This window comes from Gossypium arboreum, chromosome 11, assembly GCF_025698485.1.
Source record: "Gossypium arboreum isolate Shixiya-1 chromosome 11, ASM2569848v2, whole genome shotgun sequence".
Lineage (NCBI taxonomy): Eukaryota > Viridiplantae > Streptophyta > Magnoliopsida > Malvales > Malvaceae > Gossypium > Gossypium arboreum.
The window spans coordinates 40,059,712-40,080,411 of record NC_069080.1 but is presented as its reverse complement, the minus strand read 5'-3'; the positions used below and the strand labels follow the sequence as shown (position 1 = coordinate 40,080,411).

The window sequence follows — 20,700 nt, the reverse complement described above, 5'->3', positions numbered from 1 at the left end:
GGATTAATATGCAATTATAATTGTGATACCTTGAGAGCATGTTGTAAGAATTTGGTAAAAGCATATTATTAAAATTTCTTATTATTTTCATATGAACTTACTAAGCTTTATAGCTTACTCCCCTCCCTTTCCTATCCCTTGTAGGTTAATTTTTGCTAGCTTGGGTTGGAGATTGCCGGAGATGTCATCACACTATCAAGTTTTCATGTTGTGTAAAAACGGATGCAACCCTCTTAAGTTTATGGCATGTATAGGGACTAAGCCACTTTGTGAATATGTCTTTATAAGTGAGCCAAATGTATTGGCTTGTAATAGTTAATAGATTGATGTTGTGGGTAGCCATGCAAATTTGCTTATATGCTTAAATGGTCGTAAATCAAATTTTGTATACATGTATGTGCCAATGCTTTGAAGACGTGGATTTTGTTATAAGACATGAATGCTTGAAGATTTAAATTAGATTTGTTGGCATGTTAATAATCATGATATATATGGATAAATTGGAGGTAAACCAATTGTATATATTATATTTGTTTTAGTAAGTTTGGACTTGAATAAGAGAAATGTCATGTGCATATATGTGTTGTTGTGAGGATGCCATGCTTGAGCCTTGATTGTGGATATATAATTGCTCAATTAAGTATGTTAATTGCTATAGAGATGTATAAGTGTATGTGTACAACTATGGGTGGGCAAATGGCTTGGAAACTAGCATTGTATTTGTCCACACGGGTAGACACACAGGCGTGTATTTAAGTCGTGTGTGACACACGGCCTGCCCCTATGGGCATGTAGACCGGCTGTGTGAGGGACATGGCCTTGGGACATGGGCGTGTGCTTTGACCATGTGCCCCTAATTTGGTGATGATGTCATAAACAGAGAGTTACACAGGTTGAGGACACGGGAGTGTCCCAAGCCACACGGGCGTGTGACCCTGTTTCATGATGAAATTTTCTAAGTTTTCCCAGAAGTTTTTAAAGTTTCCTGTTTAGTCCCGAATCATCTTTGATGCATGTATAGGGCCTCGTAAGCCCGTTTAAGGGACGTTATACATATGTATGAATGTTTTTGATATGGACAAAATTTTATGGTTGATTTTATGTGATTACATATGTTTAAGTCTGGTAATGCCTCATATCTTGTCCCGGCCTTGGACACGGGTAAGGGGTGTTACATTTAGTGGTATCAGAGTTATGGTTTTGTTGGTTCTCAGACTAACCTAGAGTACGTGAGTCTAGCTATACATGTCATAGTACTACTTGTGATACTGTGATATCTCCTGGCTATAATGAAATTGTTTTGTTAAGATAGTAATGACTTCCAACCGAGCAAATATTTGATAATGCTTGAAAATGATATTGAGATGATTGAAACATGCTTATGATGTGTCAAAAGTGGGAAAGGCACGAATAGAAATTCATGATATATAGATATGAATTGTATTGGATAGTGATGAGTAAGTTGTTGGTTAATAATTCAACTATTTTGCTGTAGTATGTGACTGAATTGATATTGCATAAATTGTTTTGATTGTGAATATGAGAATGAGAAATTATTATAATAAAGACTTCCGATTGAATATTTGGAATAGAGTTGGATATTCATATCATGACATTAGGTGGTATGTGAGCCAGTGTAAGACATGTCTGGGATATGCATCGACCACATTATGAAAGCCAGTGTAAGACATTTTTGGGACATGCATCGGCATTGAGCCGAAAGCTAGTGTAAGACATGTCTGGGACATGTATCAGCCTTGGGATATACAAGCTAGTGTAAGACCTATCTAGGACATGGCCTCAGCTTGTTGTGTGTTAATGTAAGACTTGTCTGAGACATGGCATCGACACTGATAGATGAGAGCCAGTGTAAGACCTGTCTGGGACATGGCATCGGCCTCGATATATGAAAGTTAGTGTAAGACATGTTTGGGACACGGCATCGACTTTAATGTTCTAGCCAGTGTAAGACCATGTCTGGGACATAGCCTCGGCATCTTATCTCATGTTAGGGGCTATTGAGTATCCGGTAGTATTGCAAATGGTTCAACGAAAGATTTATGATTTATATCAAAATGAGAAAATTTATGACCATGTTGTGAGTGATACAGGTACCTATTTGAAACGTATGGTGTGCGAGCTTGAGATATGCTATATAAATTGAATTGGAAGATCAAATTGAGTAGGACGCAGTAAATGAGTATAATCATTCAATGAGGAATTGACGGTTAAGACCATGGTTGGACCATGACACTACTTGTGAGTACGTGTAAGACCATAGCTAGGCTATGGCATCGATATATGAGAACCCATGTAAGACCATGTTTGGGACGTGGCATTGGCATCTTATTATATACATGAGATTTTGTGTAAGACCATAGTCGGACTACGGCATCAAGTGAACGATGCATTCAAACCTGTAAGACGTTCTCTAATTTGACGAATTTTGATAAGTAAAATTAAAGCCAAGTGATGGAACTTAATTAAACGTTAAATTGTAGTTCAAGTAAATGAATTTATTGTATGAAAATTGTGGATGACAAAGCATTTGTAGAATAAACGAGCATGTTAACTTGCTTGGAGTGCACCATATGATTGTAACAATATTATTGATGATAAATGTTGAGTCCTATGTATGTGTTTGTGAGATTCAAGTTAAAGGCATTACGACCTTACCCCACTTACCAGTGTTGCTTCTGTGACGAAAGTTTTACAAGAATTATGGTTACTAAGATCATAAGTGGGAAACTAAAGAGTTCGGTAGTGAAGTGATAAGTAGTAATGCATTCAGAAATGAGAATAGTTTGGGAAGTGATATGTGATATTCATGACAGGTTTTAAATATTTATAATGAATCGTTCTTGAAACTAACTATTATCACAATGAAGGCAAGTGTACCTATCGAACAGTAGTATAGCTTTAGCAAGACCGGATTGTCGAACCCAAAGGAACTAAAAGTACTAGTAATGACTGTCTTTCTATTATCTAGCCTAAGAATAATGGGGTTTGTTTTAACTAACTAATTAACTAAACTAAGAATTCACAGAAAATAGAATTGGGAATTACTTTTGGAAAAACGATTGAATTAAGACAATACCTAAAGAAATATCCACCTAGACTTCACTTGTTTGACTCTGAATCGGACGATTTATTCATTTGACTTGATCCATAGAAATCCCTAAGTTATATTATTATCCCTCTCGAGACTAACAACGTCTAACCCTAGGTTGAATAATTGAAATCTCTTTCTAATTAACTCCCTAGGGTTGCATTAACTCGATCTATGGATCCCTTTTTTAGGTTTCACCCTAATCTGGAAAAATCTTGTCACCCTATCTCTAGGCGTGCAACCAACTCGGCTTAATTATGACAAATTTACTCTTAGACAGGGTCTATTCTTCCTCTGAATAAGAGCTTAACTTGAATCAATATCCTAGAATATCAAAACAAGAATTAAGAACACATAATTAAGAACAAGTCAAATATTTATCATACAATTCAGATAATAATAACAAGATCTGTCTTAGGTTTCATTCCCCTTAGGTATTTAGGGATTTTAGTTCATAACTAAAAAGGTAAAAATCTCAGAAGAATAATGAATACAAAACATAAAGAAAAACCCAAAACTCCTGAAGGGAAATTGAGGGGAGATATTTAGTCTTGATGATGAATCTGGCTTTTGAGATGGATCAATTGGCTTTCCTCGAGTAGTCTTCAGTCCAGCCATGTTGATTTCGTACGTTGGCCTATTTTCTCCGTTTTTGGACCGTTTCTTGTTCCTTTCACTCTCCTATGCTCACCTAAGTATAAAACATGAAATTAAGGCATTAGGAGCATCAAATTCACCAAATCTAAGAAAAAATCATCCATAAAACGTGCTAAGCATGGGATAGAAATATGTATAAATTACGGTTTATCAAATACCCCCACATTTAAGCATTTGCTTGTCCTCAAGCAAAATCCTCAACTCATAATGAAAATAAATTCTTCTCAACTTATTATTTCTATCGATAATATCTCAAAATAATCCATAGGTAATCATACATTGAAAATTCAACTGAAAGAACATCAAAGTTTCAAACATTCCAAGTTGAGCATTTTATCATGAAAACATAGGTGTCTTCCCTCATTTAAGTAATTACCTTTGATTCAAAATATCACAGAGTTTCACATCCTCACTAAAGATTCACTCAAGTCACTCGAGGTGTTTAAGTATAATAAATGAAGCACTCAATAGTGAATAATGAAAAGTCATTACCATAGGCTTGCATGAAAATTAAATCTCCACCACTACAAATTGAGATGAAAAATCAATCAAAAGGTCTTTAGAGGGTTGTAACGTGGCTTTGGTTAGAGGGTGTGGTCACAAGCTGAAAGAAAAGGTTAGAATCGAGATTGGGTTGAAAAATTGCCTAACTAGAAAAATGACTAGTCATGAATTGCGTACAACAGAGCTTTTTCTCAGAATATGGAATTTAACTTCTTTAGCTCAGAAGATCACTACTAGTAATATGCATACAAGTATTTTTTTTAAGAACAATTCAAATTACAAAATAGAATAAAACATAGCTAAGCAACTATTCCAACTCAAATCTGGACAAAAATAGGGAACAAATTAATTTAAGGGATTTCAACAATAATGAGTTATGGGTTAATATTGAGGGTAAATCAATGAATGGGTTGTTAGGTTCAAGGGGGTTCACTAAGAGTTAATTGTGAAGGTAGGCTTTTGTGGAGTGAGTGGGTTAAACCTAAGTGACTTTCTCATTTTGACATATCAAACCAAATGGTGTGGTCTTGACATGCATGATCAAGCAAGTTCTAGAATAACAATTTAATACTAACGCACTCAAAGTAACAATAAAAGTGAGCATGAAAGAAATAATAGATGCTCTAAAGGCTCAAGATCTCACAAAAATTATGGTTTTTTGATGTTTAAACTTGTGACTTCCAACTCAAAATAATATCTAAACTTGGGGAAACAACCTAAAAGTTTTTAATTCTTCAAAAATCAACTTATCATGTTTGATTCCCTAATGTCTTAAAGTTTAAACCATCAATGCATAAATGCCTATGTTTTAATTCAAGATATATCAATAAACATTATAAACTAATTGGAATTCATTCTAATAATGATATGAGAAGATCGTATGAGAATAAAACAAAATTAAGGAATTTTTCTGATATAAAAGACCCCCCACACTTAAGATGTACATTGCCCTCAATGTACAAACTTCCTGAATGATGAATGAACTCCTTGAATTGGTGTTTTGGAGAATAATCGGAGTGAGAGTGGAGGAGGACATAAGTCCATAAGTCCTGTGCCAAAAGAATATTATATCTGGTGGTTGCTATGGTAATGGTCGAGCAGGACATGGCAGTCGTGGATAACCTTTCCCAGTGGATTTTTTAGTTCTTATGTGATGATGAGCTTGAGGAGCTCTTTCTGACTGTGATAAAATTAGGAACTCTTTAAGAGGTATACTGAAGCATAATTACTCGTAATGAAATAGTCGAAGAATAAAAATTGAAAAAAACTCAGGATAAAATAGTATTAAAAGGAAATAAAAATAATAATTTCAAAATATAGAGATAAAAATAAAATAAAATCAATAATAGGTGTTTATAGAGAAATTGGGGCACACGACCGTGGGGCATGCTCGTGTACTCTAAGCTCAGCCCGTGCGTTTCATAATTTTCAAAATTCAGCATATTGGTGTACACGGCCATGTTGTACGGCTGTGTCGATCTCTGTTCGCTTCTCCCATGCCCGTGTATATAGGCGCACGCCCATGTTAAATTGACAGGTTTACCCACGGTTTCAAAACACGGGCTTGTTACACACCCATGTTATTTTGATAGTTTCGCCCACGACCATGTCGCACGGCTATGGCTACCTATCACAGCCCGTGCTGGGGAAAATCTTTGCCCTATTTCCACACAGTCCTAAGCACACCCGTGTGCTTGGCCGTGTCTGTGTGGTAAACCTGTATTCAAGAGCTCCGTTAGTAAGTTAGGTACTAAAATTTAAAGAAGTTAATACAGTTAGTGCTCGGCCTGCCTCCCGAGAAGCGCTTAGTTATAGTCTAAGCTCGACTTACCTCTCCATTGAATGGTCATGATGGTTCGAGGATTTTATACTCCTCATTCCTGCTATGAATCTCATCAAAATAAGGTTTTAGGCGGGTATTGTTTACCTTAAAAGTACCAAAATTGGGATGACTTACCTCGAATGTACCGAATGGGAAAATACTATGTACCGTAAAAGGGATTTCTTCATTCGGTTTGGCAGTGACAACGTGAGGATCTACGGCATCTAATAAAACTTTTTCTCTAACCTTAAGTTGATTTGGAAAGGTATTGAGCTTGTTCTGGTGTAGTTTTGGTTTATCCTGTGTTCTTGGTTTATGTGTCCGCCATTCATCTAACTCCTCAATTTGTAGCCTTCGTTCTTCATGAATAGGTCCTCTACTATTGCTTGAAAATGGCTCATGTACTTCTTTCAAACTTATTTCCTGCAAAGTAGGTTGCACCATATTGTCAGTTTTAGTAGAATGGTTTAGACAATCACCTTCAATTTTCGATGTGTTACCAGAATTGCGAACTTGAAGGGTGATTGTTTCGTCTCCCACACGAAGTGTGAGCTCACCTGTGCCAACATCAATAATCGTTCTAGCAGTTGCTAAAAAGGGCCTTTCAAAAATCAAAGGAGTGTTGCTATCCTCCTTTATGTCTAGAACAACGAAGTCAACGGGAAATATAAATTTGTCAATTTTAACGAGTACGTCTTCAATAATACCCCTAGGAAATCTTATAGTTTTATCTACTAATTGAATGCTCATCCTAGTCTATTTGGGTTTCCCAAGACCTAGTTGTTTAAACATTTTGTAAGGCATGACGTTAATACTAGCCCCTAAATCAGCAAATGCATTATTTACATCTAAACTACTAATTAAATAAAGAATTGTAAAAATCCCTGGATCTTTTAGTTTATTGGGTAGCTTATTCTGGAGAATACTGAGCAAACCCCATTCAACTCCACTGCAACCTTTCATCTAACTTTTGTTTATTTGCTAGAAGCTCCTTTAAAAATTTGACTGCGTTTGGCATCTGGGAAAGTTCTTCAATAAACGGTAGGTTAATATGTAGATTCTTTAAAAGTCTAAGGAATTTACCAAATTGTTCATCTGAGCAGTCTTTCCTTGTCGCATTAGGGTATGGCACACGAGGTTTATACTTTGTACTTACCAGTTTCTGCTCATTGTGGTCTACCTCACCTTTACCTTTGTTTATCTCAATTTCTTGCCTTGGTTCTGGTTTAGGTGTGACTAACCCTTCCTCATCTTGACTAGTAATCGCGTTGAGTTGCTCTCTTGGGTTAGATTTTGTGTTGCTTGGCAAGCTACCTTGTGGTCGTTCAGAAATCAACTTGGCAAGCTATCCAATCTGAGTTTCTAGCCCTTGAATCGATGCTTGTTGATTCTTAAGTGTTGTCTCGGTATTCTAAAAATGAGTTTCTGACACCAAGATGAATTTGGTTATCATCTTCTCAAGGTTCGACTTCTTTTCTTGCTGGTAAGGTGGCTGTTGAAAGCCCAGAGGATGTTGTGGCCTTTGATTTCCTTGACCGCCCCATGAAAAATTTGGGTGGTTCCTCCAACCTGTATTGTAAGTATTGCTATATGGGTTTATTTTGGGATCTGGAGTTATTGTTACCCATATATTGGACTTGTTCCTCCTCGATGCTAGGGTTGAAGGGTTGATATTCTGTGCATGCTCCTCCTTCATTCGAATCGCACCTCATCACCGGATGTACCTGAGTAGAACCACACAAATCGTCAATCTTTTTATTTAAAAGTTCTACTTGGTTAGATAGCATAGTAACCGCATCAAGGTTGAAAACACCGACTGCTTTCGTTGGGTTTGTTCTCATAACTTGCCATTGATAGTTATTCAGTGACATCTTCTCAATAAATTCTTAAGCCACCTTAGGTGTCTTATTATTGATAGTTCCTCTAGCGGCTGCATCAATCATCTGCCAAGTCGAAGGATTCAGGCCATTATGGAACGTTTGAACCTGTAGCCAAAGCGGTAACCCATGGTAAGGGCACCTTCTCAAAAGGTCTTTGTATCTCTCCCATTCATCGTAGAGTGTTTCTAAATCCATCTGCACAAAAGAAGAGATATCATTACGTAATTTAGCCGTTTTAGCCGGTGGAAAATATTTAAAAAAAACTTTTTGATCATTTGTTCCCAAGTAGTAATTGACCCTCGTGGTAACGAGTTTAACCACTATTTAGCTTTGTTCCTTAATGAAAAGGGAAACAACTGAAGACGTATGGCATCATCAAGAACACCATTGATTTTAAATGTATCGCATAGTTCCAAAAAGTTTTCCAAGTGAGCGTTGGGATCTTCGTCCTAGAAACCATCAAACTGAACAAATTGTTGTATCATTTGAATTGTGTTAGGTTTCAGTTCAAAATTATTTGCAGCAATAGCTGGTCTAACTATACTTGACTCAATTCCTGTTAAATTAGGTTTAGCATAATCATACATAGTGCGCGGAGCAGGATTTTGATTAACAGCAATTGCAGGAGGTAGCGGATTTTCTTGGTTTTCAGCCATCTCCTCGGTTGGGGTTTGAGGATCGTCGTTTTGCTCGTTCACTGTGTATCTTAAGCTTCGCCTTATTTCTCTTTGATTTCTGCGAACTGTGCGATTGATCTCACTATCAAAAAGTAATGGTCCTGACGGGTTTCTTCTAGTCATAAACTATAAAAAAAACTGCCAGAAGAAAATAAATGAATAATTAGAAAAGAAAATAAAAATTTAAATTGCAATAAAAGTAAAATGGCTAAAGTAATAAAAATTGAGTGTTCCTAATATCTTAGTTCCCTAGTAACGGTGCCAAAAACTTGATACGTGAAATTCGTGACAGGTTTTAAATATTTATAATGAATCGTTCTTGAAACTAGCTATTATCACGATGAATGCAAGTGTACCTATCGAACAGTAGTATAGCTTTAGCAAGACCGGATTGTCGAACCCAAAGGAACTAAAAGTACTAGTAATGACTGTCTTTCTATTATCTAGCCTAAGAATAATGGGGTTTGTTTTAACTAACTAATTAACTAAACTAAGAATTCACAGAAAATAGAATTGGGGAATTACTTTTGGAAAAACGATTGAATTAAGACAATACCTAAGGAAAAATCCACCTAGACTTCACTTGTTATTTGACTCTGAATCGGACGATTTATTCATTTGACTTGATCCGTAGAAATCCCTAAGTTATATTATTATCCCTCTCGAGACTAACAACGTCTAACCCTAGGTTGAATAATTGAAATCACTTTCTAATTAACTCTCTAGGGTTGCATTAACTCGATCTATGGATCCCCTTATTAGGTTTCACCCTAATCTGGCAAAATCTTGTCACCCTATCTCTAGGCGCGCAACCAACTCGGCTTAATTATGACAAATGTAGTCTTAGACAGGGTCTATTCCTCTTCTGAATAAGAGCTTAACTTGAATCAATATTCTAGAATATCAAAACAAGAATTAAGAACACATAATTAAGAACAAGTCAAATATTTATCATACAATTCAGATAATAATAACAAGATCTGTCTTAGGTTTCATTCCCCTTAGATATTTAGGGATTTTAGTTCATAACTAAAAAGGTAAACATCTCAAAAGAATAATGAATACAAAACATAAAGAAAACCCCAAAACTCCTGAAGGGAAATTAAGGGGAGATCTTCAATCTAGATGATGAATCCGGCTTTCCTTAAGCAGTTCCCTACTTCCTTCTCCGTGTCTTCCTTCTCCTCCTCCTCTAGGGTGTATTTATAGGCTTTAGAATGCCTAAGAACCCTCAAAATTGGCCTTTTCCGAATTAGACTCAATTTGGGCTCGACAGGGACAAGCTTGGGTGACACGTCTGTGTGCGATTACTTCAGGCTGTGGTCAAGCCTGTTAAATAAGCATAGGTGTGTGGTCCACCCGTGTAAGTCATGCTTTGATTCTGCCAAATTGACACGATCGTGTGGTCGTCCCATGTGACGAGGTCTAGGTCGTGTTGATTTCGTACGTTGGTCTATTTTCTCCATTTTTGGCCTGTTTCTCATTCCTTTCACTCTCCTATGCTCACCTAAGTATAAAACATGAAATTAAGGCATTAGGAGCATCAAATTCACCAAATCTAAGGAAAAATCATCCATAAAATGTGCCAAGCATGGGATAGAAATATGTATAAATTACGATTTATCAGGAAGTGAGAACAGTTTTGGATGAGAAACTAGATAGTATTAAAGATTATCCAGATTTCGTAATGACATGGTTAAATAAGAAAATTTGGTCTTGGTTATTCGACTCAAGTGAGTATGAATTTTAAAGATGTATTTACTAAAAATATATTCCGAATTGGTTTTTGTTAGTAAGTATTGTGATACGGAGTTCACGATAATGAAACTAGTCAAAGAAGTAAAAAGAATTGAGTTGATAAAATGTCTATGTGTGACAGTTATGGTTAAATGGATTTTGATGACCTCTTTGGGATATTCTATGCATTCCTCGTTCTCAAAGATAGGTGTGCAATCGTTCTCTTTCTGACGAAACTTTTACTGTATGAACATGCTGGCTGACTCTGATGTTAAATAAAAGTATTTTTAGTCTGATTAGGTCATCATCAGTATTATTTTATCTCTATCTTCGAGACTCTATTCTAGTATGTTCAGAATGAAGTTGAGGGCAAAAGTTTATATGAAACTATTCATCTGTTTCTATCGAATGTTGTTCTGTCTTATGTAAAATATTTGGAAAGTGTATTATTTCTGTTATGATGGGATTCTGGAAATTGTTGAGTATTGTCTTCTTCTGACTTTCTCTCTGAGATTATCCAGATCTTCATTATTATTTTCTTATGAGTTATGTTCTCGGATTTCTAATGAGATATTGTACTTGGAGTTTCTTCATTTTTATTGTGCGGATTATCTAACATGACTCATTTATAATGTATGTTTCTTGGTCTGTTATGACTATGTTTACTATGATAGTATTTGTGGATTCGATGATAAGAATGTGGAAATTCCAGTACCTGGATTTCTCTGATTTTATGTGTCAAAAAATGTTATTGATGAAGGTATGTACGAAAGAAGTTCAAGCTTGAATTGTATAGTGGTTTTCTTTTTTTCGGTAAGTATGACTAAGGTCAGTAAGCTAATCGGAATATCTTTGTTTCTCTGAATTAATATGTTGCAATACCTTTTATTAGCATGATAAGAGAATTTTAAAAAGATTTTGTATTTAAGCTATTTTTCTCAGTATGTAGAAAAGGCTATTTTGATATATACCATTATTCAATAATTTAGAACAACTTAGTTGTTTCTATCAGAGTGAGGTGATTTGTTGAAATGTGATTTGAATTATGTGTGTATAAATATGTTTTCAGCTAAGGGAATAAATTTTGTGCATTCATGAGAATATATATTGACGGATAGTCTAAAGGAAGAAATTTTATTATAGAAAGTATGATATGGAGATATACCCATTAGATTGATTTGCTTGAATGAAATTACTATGAGTCAAAGTTTTTCTAGTTAATAAGGTTATCGCACACGTGAAAGTTTGAATGATCTATGCATGATAGCAAAGTTGAAAAGTTCTGAAATGTGTCAGTGAGTGGAAATTTAAATGAGTTCAGAATGAGATTACCTCTGATGTTGAAATTGCAAGTCAAATTTGACTTCTGTTATAGTTGTTGTTACTGTTATTTCGTGAGAGAATTTGCGTACAAATGAATCCAGAGCCTATGTAGAAAATCTTGTGGTACGAGACTTAGTGGTAGCTTGTTTGTCCATTCTAGAGTAATGACTTGTGAAGTTATAGTAAGTAAATGATTTGGTAAAAGTGTTGGTTACATGATATTTTTGAGTTTGCATTCAGATATTGATTGGTCAGCAGATGAAAGCCGAGATTCAATGGCATTTAGGACTGATACAGTCAGTGGTGATACTAGTGTGCTATGAGATAAAATCATTATAGATTCCTTACCAAGATTATCTTATTTAGAAAAAGGAAGATGATAACTGGATGGTGATTGAACAATTGACAAAGGAAGATCTGTATAATAATTTTCGTGTGTACAGAGTTTGATTGACAGATAAATTGAGTGTATGTACTATTGTGAAAGAAATTGAGATCATAATGACACGTTTTGACACAGTGTGCTAAAGTTTAAAGGTGACTTGGAAGGGATATTCAAGCTTTCAATCGACTTGTGATTTTGAGGAATTGGTGAAAGTGCTTCATAAGAGTGAAAGTAACATTTTCTGGTAAGATTTTCGGGGACGAAAATCTCTAAAGGGGGAAGAGTTGTAACATCCTAATTTTTGGGCCTAGTCAGAACAGTGGTTTCAGTACCACAAATCCAACATAAGAAATCTATTTTTATTGTACATTTATGGTCCACGATTTCACAGAATGAATTCGTGAAATTATCGTTTAAAACTTTTGACGTTTGGGCACTTAATTCGGTCAAAAAGATTAAATCATAAAAAGTGCAAAATGTGAGTTCTAGATGTTAAAGGCGTCAAATTGATATGGACTTTAAATTAGAGGTCTTTATATAGTAAATGGACCATTGGACATTTGTTGGACAAAAATGGGCATGAGATAGGTGAAATGAACAATTTTTAAGTTAGGGGCATTTAGGTAATCTAGTAAATAAATGAATTAAAAGCCCAAAATAGCCAAAATTGGCCTCCATCTTCTTGCTCCAGCCGAAACCCCGATCAAAGCCATGGCTAGAGTTTTGTTCAAACTTCCAAGCTCAATAGTAAGTGATCCCTAGCCCCGTTTTCAAAGTTCTTTACATTTTGAAGTTCTCGTAACTGGATTTATCTATTTCTACCTTTATTTTAAGCTAGGGCTCATGTCTAAAAATTTACCCATGAATGACATGCATGTGTTTTGATGTCTAATGGTAGAAAATGAATGTTGGGTGTTAGATAAACATCTTTTGTTAAGTAATTTTCGGTGAAAATGTCCAAAATGACCGTTTTGAGAAAGTTATAAAATGTGTAGTAAGAGTGTGTTTTAATGAAAATTTTGAGATGCTATAGTTATGAAAATGGTTCGGCTAGGCTTGGGTAACAAAGAAATTGAGTGCATTTTATTTTATGAGCCTAGGGCAAAAGTGTAATTATGACAAAGTTTAAGGGTAAAAATATAATTTTGCTAAAATATGATATTTGGACCACATTGAATAATGTGACTAATAATTAGACTAAATGTGACATTATAGATCGAGGAAATTGAGGTTCGAACCTAGAACGGGGAAAAAACGAGGAATCGATGCTTAGGTCCCTTTTTGATAACCTTGGTGTTGAGGTAAGTTCATGTGTAAATGATACTACCTTATGTTATGTATTTTATATTTCAATATTGCATGAATTATACATTTGTTTCCATGAAAATTATCAATGATGATTATGACGAAGTTCCGATGAATGAGAAATCCGGAATGAATCTTAAAGATGAATAGGGTACAAATGTCAAAACAATAAGGTTATTAAGATTCCGTATAAGACCATATCCGGGATATGGCCTCAGTATGTGATTTTGTATAAGACCATGTCGGGGACATGGCGTTGATATGATATTTCATGTAAGACCATATCGGGGATATGGCATTGAAACGATACTATATATATGAGATTTCCAAGTAACCCTTGGTATTCTGAATGATCCAACCGGTACATTCAAAATGAGAAGGTATGTGACCGTATTATGAGTGGTACAGGTATGTACATATATCTCATGTGAAGTGAATTTGGTTTATGATACATTATTGGTAAGGATACGAATGAGTAAGATATGTATTTATACCATGAAGGTTGGAATAATTGGTAAAAGTGTTATTGACTTAGTTATCATTATTTTATACTAAAACAGTTTTGGACAGCAGCAGTCCGAATTTGAAAATGTACCAAAAATAATATAAAGTGAGTTAGAGGTCGAATAAAATATGGAATTAAATTTTATTGAGCCTAGTTTCACATAGACAAAACTATATAAGAAAAAGAATATCAGATTATGAGATATTTTAATTTTCGTGAGATAGAGTCAGAATGTTTTCGGCATCCCCTATTTTGAATTAGGAAAATCATAAAAAATTGTACAAAAATAATTATGGGTTATAATTTATATTCTTAGATTCTTTAATGAGTCTATTTTCAAAATAAATAAACAAAAACATCATTCAAATCCCATATTAGAAGATAATTAATTTTTAGCAAAGAGGGGTCAGAACTCTCGAACAGCAAAAAAAGGGTAAATTTCAAGAATAAACTGTACTAATTGGCTAAATGAAAAATTTTGAAATATTTATGGTAGGAAGATATGTGAGTTTAGTTTCTAAAAAAAATTAACGGATCTTAAATTGGAGCTCAATTTCTCCAGATATAAATAATTTAGTGTCTATGACTCGAGTAGACAACTTGACTAGAATGTGATCAAATAGTGGATTAATATGCAATTATAATTGTGATACCTTGAGAGCATGTTGTAAGAATTTGGTAAAAGCATATTAATAAAATTTCTTATTATTTTCATATGAACTTTCTAAGCTTTATAGCTTACTTCCCTCCCTTTCCCATCTCTTATATGTTAATTTTTGCTAGCTCGGGTTGGAGATTACCGGAGATGTCATAACACTATCAAGTTATCACGTTGGGTAAAAACGGATGCAACCCTCTTAAGTTTATGGCATGTATAGGGACTAAGTCACTTTGTGAATATGTCTTTATAAGTTAGCCAAATGTATTGGCTTGTAATAGTTAATGGATTGATGTTGTGGGTAGCCATGCAAATTTGCTTATATGGCTTAAATGGTCGTAAATCAAATTTTGTATACATGTATGTGTCAATGCTTTAAAGATGTGGATTTTTTTATAAGGCATGAATGCTTGAAGATTTAAATTAGATTTGTTGGCACGTTGATAATCATGATATAAATGGATAAATTGGAGGTAAACCAATTATATATATTATATGTGTTTTAGTAAGTTTGGACTTAAATAAGAGAAATGTCATGTGCATGCATGTGTTGATGTGAGGATGCCATGCTTGAGCCTTGATTGTGGATATATAATTTCTCAATTAAGTATGTTAATTGCTATAGAGATGTATAAGTGTATGTGTACAACTATGGGTGGCAAATGACTTGGAAAATAGCCTTCTATTTGTCCACACGGGTAGACACACGGGCATGTGTTTAAGTCGTGTGTGACACACAGCCTGCCTTCATAGGCGTGTAGTCTGGCTGTGTGTACCCTGCATCTTGTACTTTATCTTTGAATTGTTTACACGGGTTGAGACATGGTCGTGTGTCTCGGCCGTGTGAGGGACATGGGCTTGGGACATGGGCGTGTGCTTTGGTCGTGTGCCCCTAATTTGGTGATGACGTCGTAAATAGAGAGTTACATGGGCTAAGGACACGGGCGTGTCCCAAGCCACACAGGCATGTGACCCTGTTTCATGATGAAATTTTCTAAGTTTTCTTAGAAGTTTTTAAAGGTTCCTGTTTAGTCCGGAATCATCTTTGATGCGTGTATAGGGCCTCGTAAGCATGTTTAAGGGACGTTATACATATGTATGAATGTTTTTGATATGGACAAAAGTTTATGGTTGATTTTATATGATTATGTATGTTTGAGTCTGGTAATGCCTCATATCCTGTCCCGGCTTTAGTCATGGGTAAGAGGTGTTACATAACTCATTCATTTATGCATTCATATACAAATACCATTCAACACAATCATATTGTCCCTTATAAGGATTTATGAGTCCTTAAACATGCTTTAGAAATTATTTTGGACTAAATTGATAACATATGAAAATTTGGAAACTTAGAAAAACATACCAACATTTCAGGGATCACACGCCCGTGTGAATAGGCCGTGTACCTCACACAGCTAGTAGACACTCTCGTGTTACAAGCCGTGTGGAAACAGGGCATACATACTGACTTGCATCACACAGCCGAAGACACGCCCGTGTGCCAGGCCGTGTGAAAACTGGAGAGTGTATTGACTTATGCAACACGGCCAAATCACACACCCGTGTGCTAGGCCGTGTGTTAATTAGGGGACATACTAACTTGTACCATACGGCCAGTCACACGCCTGTGTGTGAGACCGTGTGGAGCATACTGTTTTCAATTCAATTTCACACCAGGGGACACACGATCGTGTATTTAACCGTGTGTCACACACATCTGAGATGCACGCCCATGTCCCTACCCGTATGGACAAAAATAGGCTATTTACAAAGCCATTTTGCCACCTTATTTTCACAAGCATTCACAAGCATAAATGGTAACATTTTTACAACTCAATTGGAAACCATTACATAACAATTCATACACATATGATACCATCTCTTTATACCATTCAATTGCTTAACTATATCATACATTTTTCCATTCATAAATCTACCATATATTAAGACATCATTTGCATAATTTCCGTTTCATCAACCATTTGCCAAAACGTACCAAAACATACTATCAAATTTAGCTAAATCACATGGCTTAAACTTATAACACAAAATGTACCAAATCCATAATCTCAAGTAATCATAAATATCTCCAATAAAACTAGCCTATACATGCCATATTTACATATATCCACAAATTCAAAAGTACCAATCGACAACTGGATAGTGTGATGTGTAACTCTGACTAGTTTAAAACGAGCGAGCTAACGCACCTCTATAAAACACAGAAAAAGAATCAGAGTAAGCTTTATAGCTTAGTAAGCCCGTATAATTTAGAATTAAACTTACCATTTATACCAAATCAATACAAATAATTAAGGTAACTCCATACAAATTCCAAATGCCTAACACAAGCATTCATCCATACGTTAGTCATATTAATACATGAAATCATCCATTATCACAATTTAATACTCAATATATATTGTATTCAACATTTCATTCTCAATCATATAGTCAATAATTCATTCCATAATAGTACTCCTCCGTATAACCAACATTTATGCCCGTTGAACCTATTAGAACTTCAAAGGATACTCGGGTGATATACATCAGTAATCTGTCAATTCATTATCATTTTTGCTCTTTCGAGCCATGATCGATAAGCTCCTCCTAAGCTGATGAATAGTAAGCTCTATTGAGCTAAAACAGTAAACTCTGATGAGCTGAGCAGTAAGCTCATACGAGCTGAGAACAGTAAGCTCTTACGAGCTAATATATCGATAAGTTCATATGAGCTATGGTGATTCCACAACAAATGCAGGAACTTGACCAAATCGTTAACCCTAGTGACATGTCACTCGTATCTTACGAATTCTTACGGTTCAAACGGGGCTCGATAATAATTAAACTATATCAATAAGGCATTTACAATCCAAATATATGTCAACTGCTCAATTATACACATATGTTGCAATTATTTCAAGTATTTAAAAGTTTGATTCTAATTATACGAACTTACCTCGATTTGCTCGGATGAAAACTATCAACTATTCGTCTACTTTTCTTTTTCCCGATCTAATTCTGACCTCGGTTTATCTTGATGTATATAATATCAAATTCAGTACATTCAGTATTCAATCAATCCAATTTAGTCCATAATCATCTTATGGCAAAGTTTACACTTTTGCCCCTACTATTTTGACATTTTTATAATTTAGTCTCTTTTTCACATAAAATTGCAAATTCATCCAATTAGACCCTTAACTATGCTAGAAAAATTTCATAGAGACTCCTAGCAGCCCATATCTTTCATTATTTCATATTTTTACCCACCTAATTTTACAATTTCACAATTTAATCCCTTTTTGACATTTTTGTCAAAAATCACTTTACAAAACTAGTTTAACTATCAACAATTATTCAAAATCCATCATCAACCATCCAATTACTCAAACATTCAGCAATGGTAACATGTTAAATCTTTAACAGATTCAAAATCTAAGGTACGAGCTAGCTAAAATACGAAGCAACAATCTCAAAAATGTAAAACTCATTAAAAACTGAGTCAAAATGACTTACCAATCTAGCTATCAAATGACCGAACCCTAGAACAACTTCAATGGTTTCTTATCCTTGGTATTTTCGGCTAAAGAAGATGAGTATGAAGCTTTATTTTGTTTTTATTTTATTTATCTTATGATAATAACTATTTTACATATTTACCCTTAATAATAAATCATTTAAAACATTCATTTAATGTCCATTATTGTCCAATTACACTAGGGATGGTATAATTACAACATAAGGACCTTAACTTTAAGGTTCTATAGCTATTTAATACTTTTAGCTAACAGAACACAAGTTTTACGTTTTACGCGATTTAATCCTTTTTACAGAATTAAGCATTCAAACAGTAAAATTTCTTTATAAAACTTTCACACAATAATTCTATCATGCTGTAAACTTTAATAAAATAATAAAATAAATATTTTTACTTCAGATTTGTGGTCCCAAAAACACTGTTCCAATTTGACTAAAAAATGAGCTATTACAAGATTAGTAGTAATAAATAAATAAAATAAAATTGTATCTATAACCTACAAATTTTCTAATTATTCCTTCTAAAGTGCAAATTTTAAAATCAAACTAGTGACGTTGTCTCCCCGGCAATGATGCCAACAATTTGACCTCCTCTGAACGTACTAACGTCCAAATTATGAATATTGCAATAAAATATATAGGTATGAGAGGCGGTATCTGTAAGTATACGGGTCTAGTTGTAATATATTTACAATGGAATATGTGAGTACGCTGAGGGTCGTACCCAAGGGATGCGAGTACTAGATCAATTTTAACCTAAACACAAAAAGACCTAACTAGTATTCTAATTAAGTTATAGTACAAAGTTAAAATAAAATGGACTTTTTAAGCTTTTATAGTAATAAAAGAAAATAACATAAAGAAATAAAATTCAAGAGATCAAAAGATAAAATAAATCAAATCTAATTATAGGTGATTAGCTCACTTTGATAATTCCTATCAACTGTCGCTTCAAGTTTTTTCGTCAATCAACTAGTCGTTGCCCCAGCAGGATATTCTGATCTTCCACTTGAATAACGAGTCCACAAGGACTACTTATCTTCCGACCTCATAGTCCAGATTGGTTTGGGGTAAAGGTGTTCACAAATAGGCAATACCAATTTTGGGTTAATTCCCACTTTGATGACTTCCCATAGTTGTCAGGACTAGGCTTGTTTTACATTTTCCTTTCCCAAACAGCTGATCCGTTGAGTATCCCTACAAAACAATTAACAGATCATACCTCCACTTGCTAATCCCCCAAAGAGGGATTAGTTCCTCATGGTTTCCATAGACAATATAGAATCAATATAAAGAGAAAACATGCCAAATAAATCGACAATATAGAGTTGTATTAAGATTGATCACAGATCCATAAGGTTTGGTTGTCTTCATAATACAGATCTCTCAAAATAGAACAAGAACAAATGAAAATAAATCTAACCTAAGAAAAGAGAAAACTAAACTGAAATGAAAAGACTAAATCTAGACTAAGTGAATTGTGTCTATAACATGTGATAAAGGAGCCTATTTATAGATTTTAGGTGGTCGTCATCCTTAACCCTAGGTCAGTTGATGTTCTTGAACTTTAAGTTTGATTATGCGGAACAAAACTCCCCTGTCTCGTGTTTAATTCCCGTCCAGATTCAATGTCGCAACATACCAGGTCCTGTGTCGCGACATAGCAGTCAATGTACTCCCCTTGGGATATCTTCAGGGTATGGGTATGTCGCGACACCCTTAGGCCTTATTTGATCTCTAAAGTCAATAAACGAATCAATTTGCACATTTTATTAACTTAACAAAAACTTACGAAAACATAATTAATACGTAATGAAAATACTTGGTTTCAAGCTCTTAAAGTGTGGAAATTAGTTTGATCTGCTACACGGAATTACGACAATTCAGCCTTTAATAGTTATTGTCATTTAGACACAATAACTTGAGCAACTTCAACTTTCTTTCACATAAGTCATATACAAGTCGTTATTTGAGTTATCACCATTATTCATCCATTTTCTTCATTTAATAAGGTTCTGCCATTTTCGTGAACAAATTATCTCCTTTACTTATTTATCTCGGTTCATATACATATATATTATAATAATAGAAAACTTATTACACACTTTCTCTTCGTCATTTATTACATTAATTAACTAATTAGTGATTTTTCATTATAAAGTAAGAGAATTTCCATGAGAACTTACCTTCAAAATCACCAAAAATAGGAGATAGTTCTTTTTTCTACTCAACCACTTCTTCCTTTCCTTTGCTTGGAGTTCCTTTTCCAAGCCTTTTCTCTTTATTAATACATTGAATACATATAGTAAATATCATACTAAATGTTCAACAACTTAATAGACATGAATGTTATAAATATATGTGATGAGATGATGAAACTAACTCATTCTTACCTTCACTTGAATTTCCTCTCACTAACTTAAGTAAAGCCCTAAATTTTGATGGGAGGATGAAGATGGAAACAAGCTTAAGAAAGGATTTAAAGTTGATAGTTGATTTTAGTGAAGGAAATAAGGTTTAAATTTGAAATGTGGCTTGGATCGAAGGAAGGAGGTGGAAATAGTGGGATGAGATTTTTCTCCTTTCTTGTTACAA

The 20,700-nt window shown here is 34.6% G+C and overlaps 1 non-coding gene across 1 annotated transcript; it reads left to right on the top strand.

Moving 5' to 3' along the window:
- Positions 1-8,093: 8,093 nt before the first annotated feature.
- Positions 8,094-8,200, top strand: LOC128284530 (small nucleolar RNA R71). The gene has a single exon (XR_008274955.1). It is a non-coding gene; the product is annotated as a small nucleolar RNA R71 (small nucleolar RNA).
- The last annotated feature ends 12,500 nt before the right edge of the window (positions 8,201-20,700 follow it).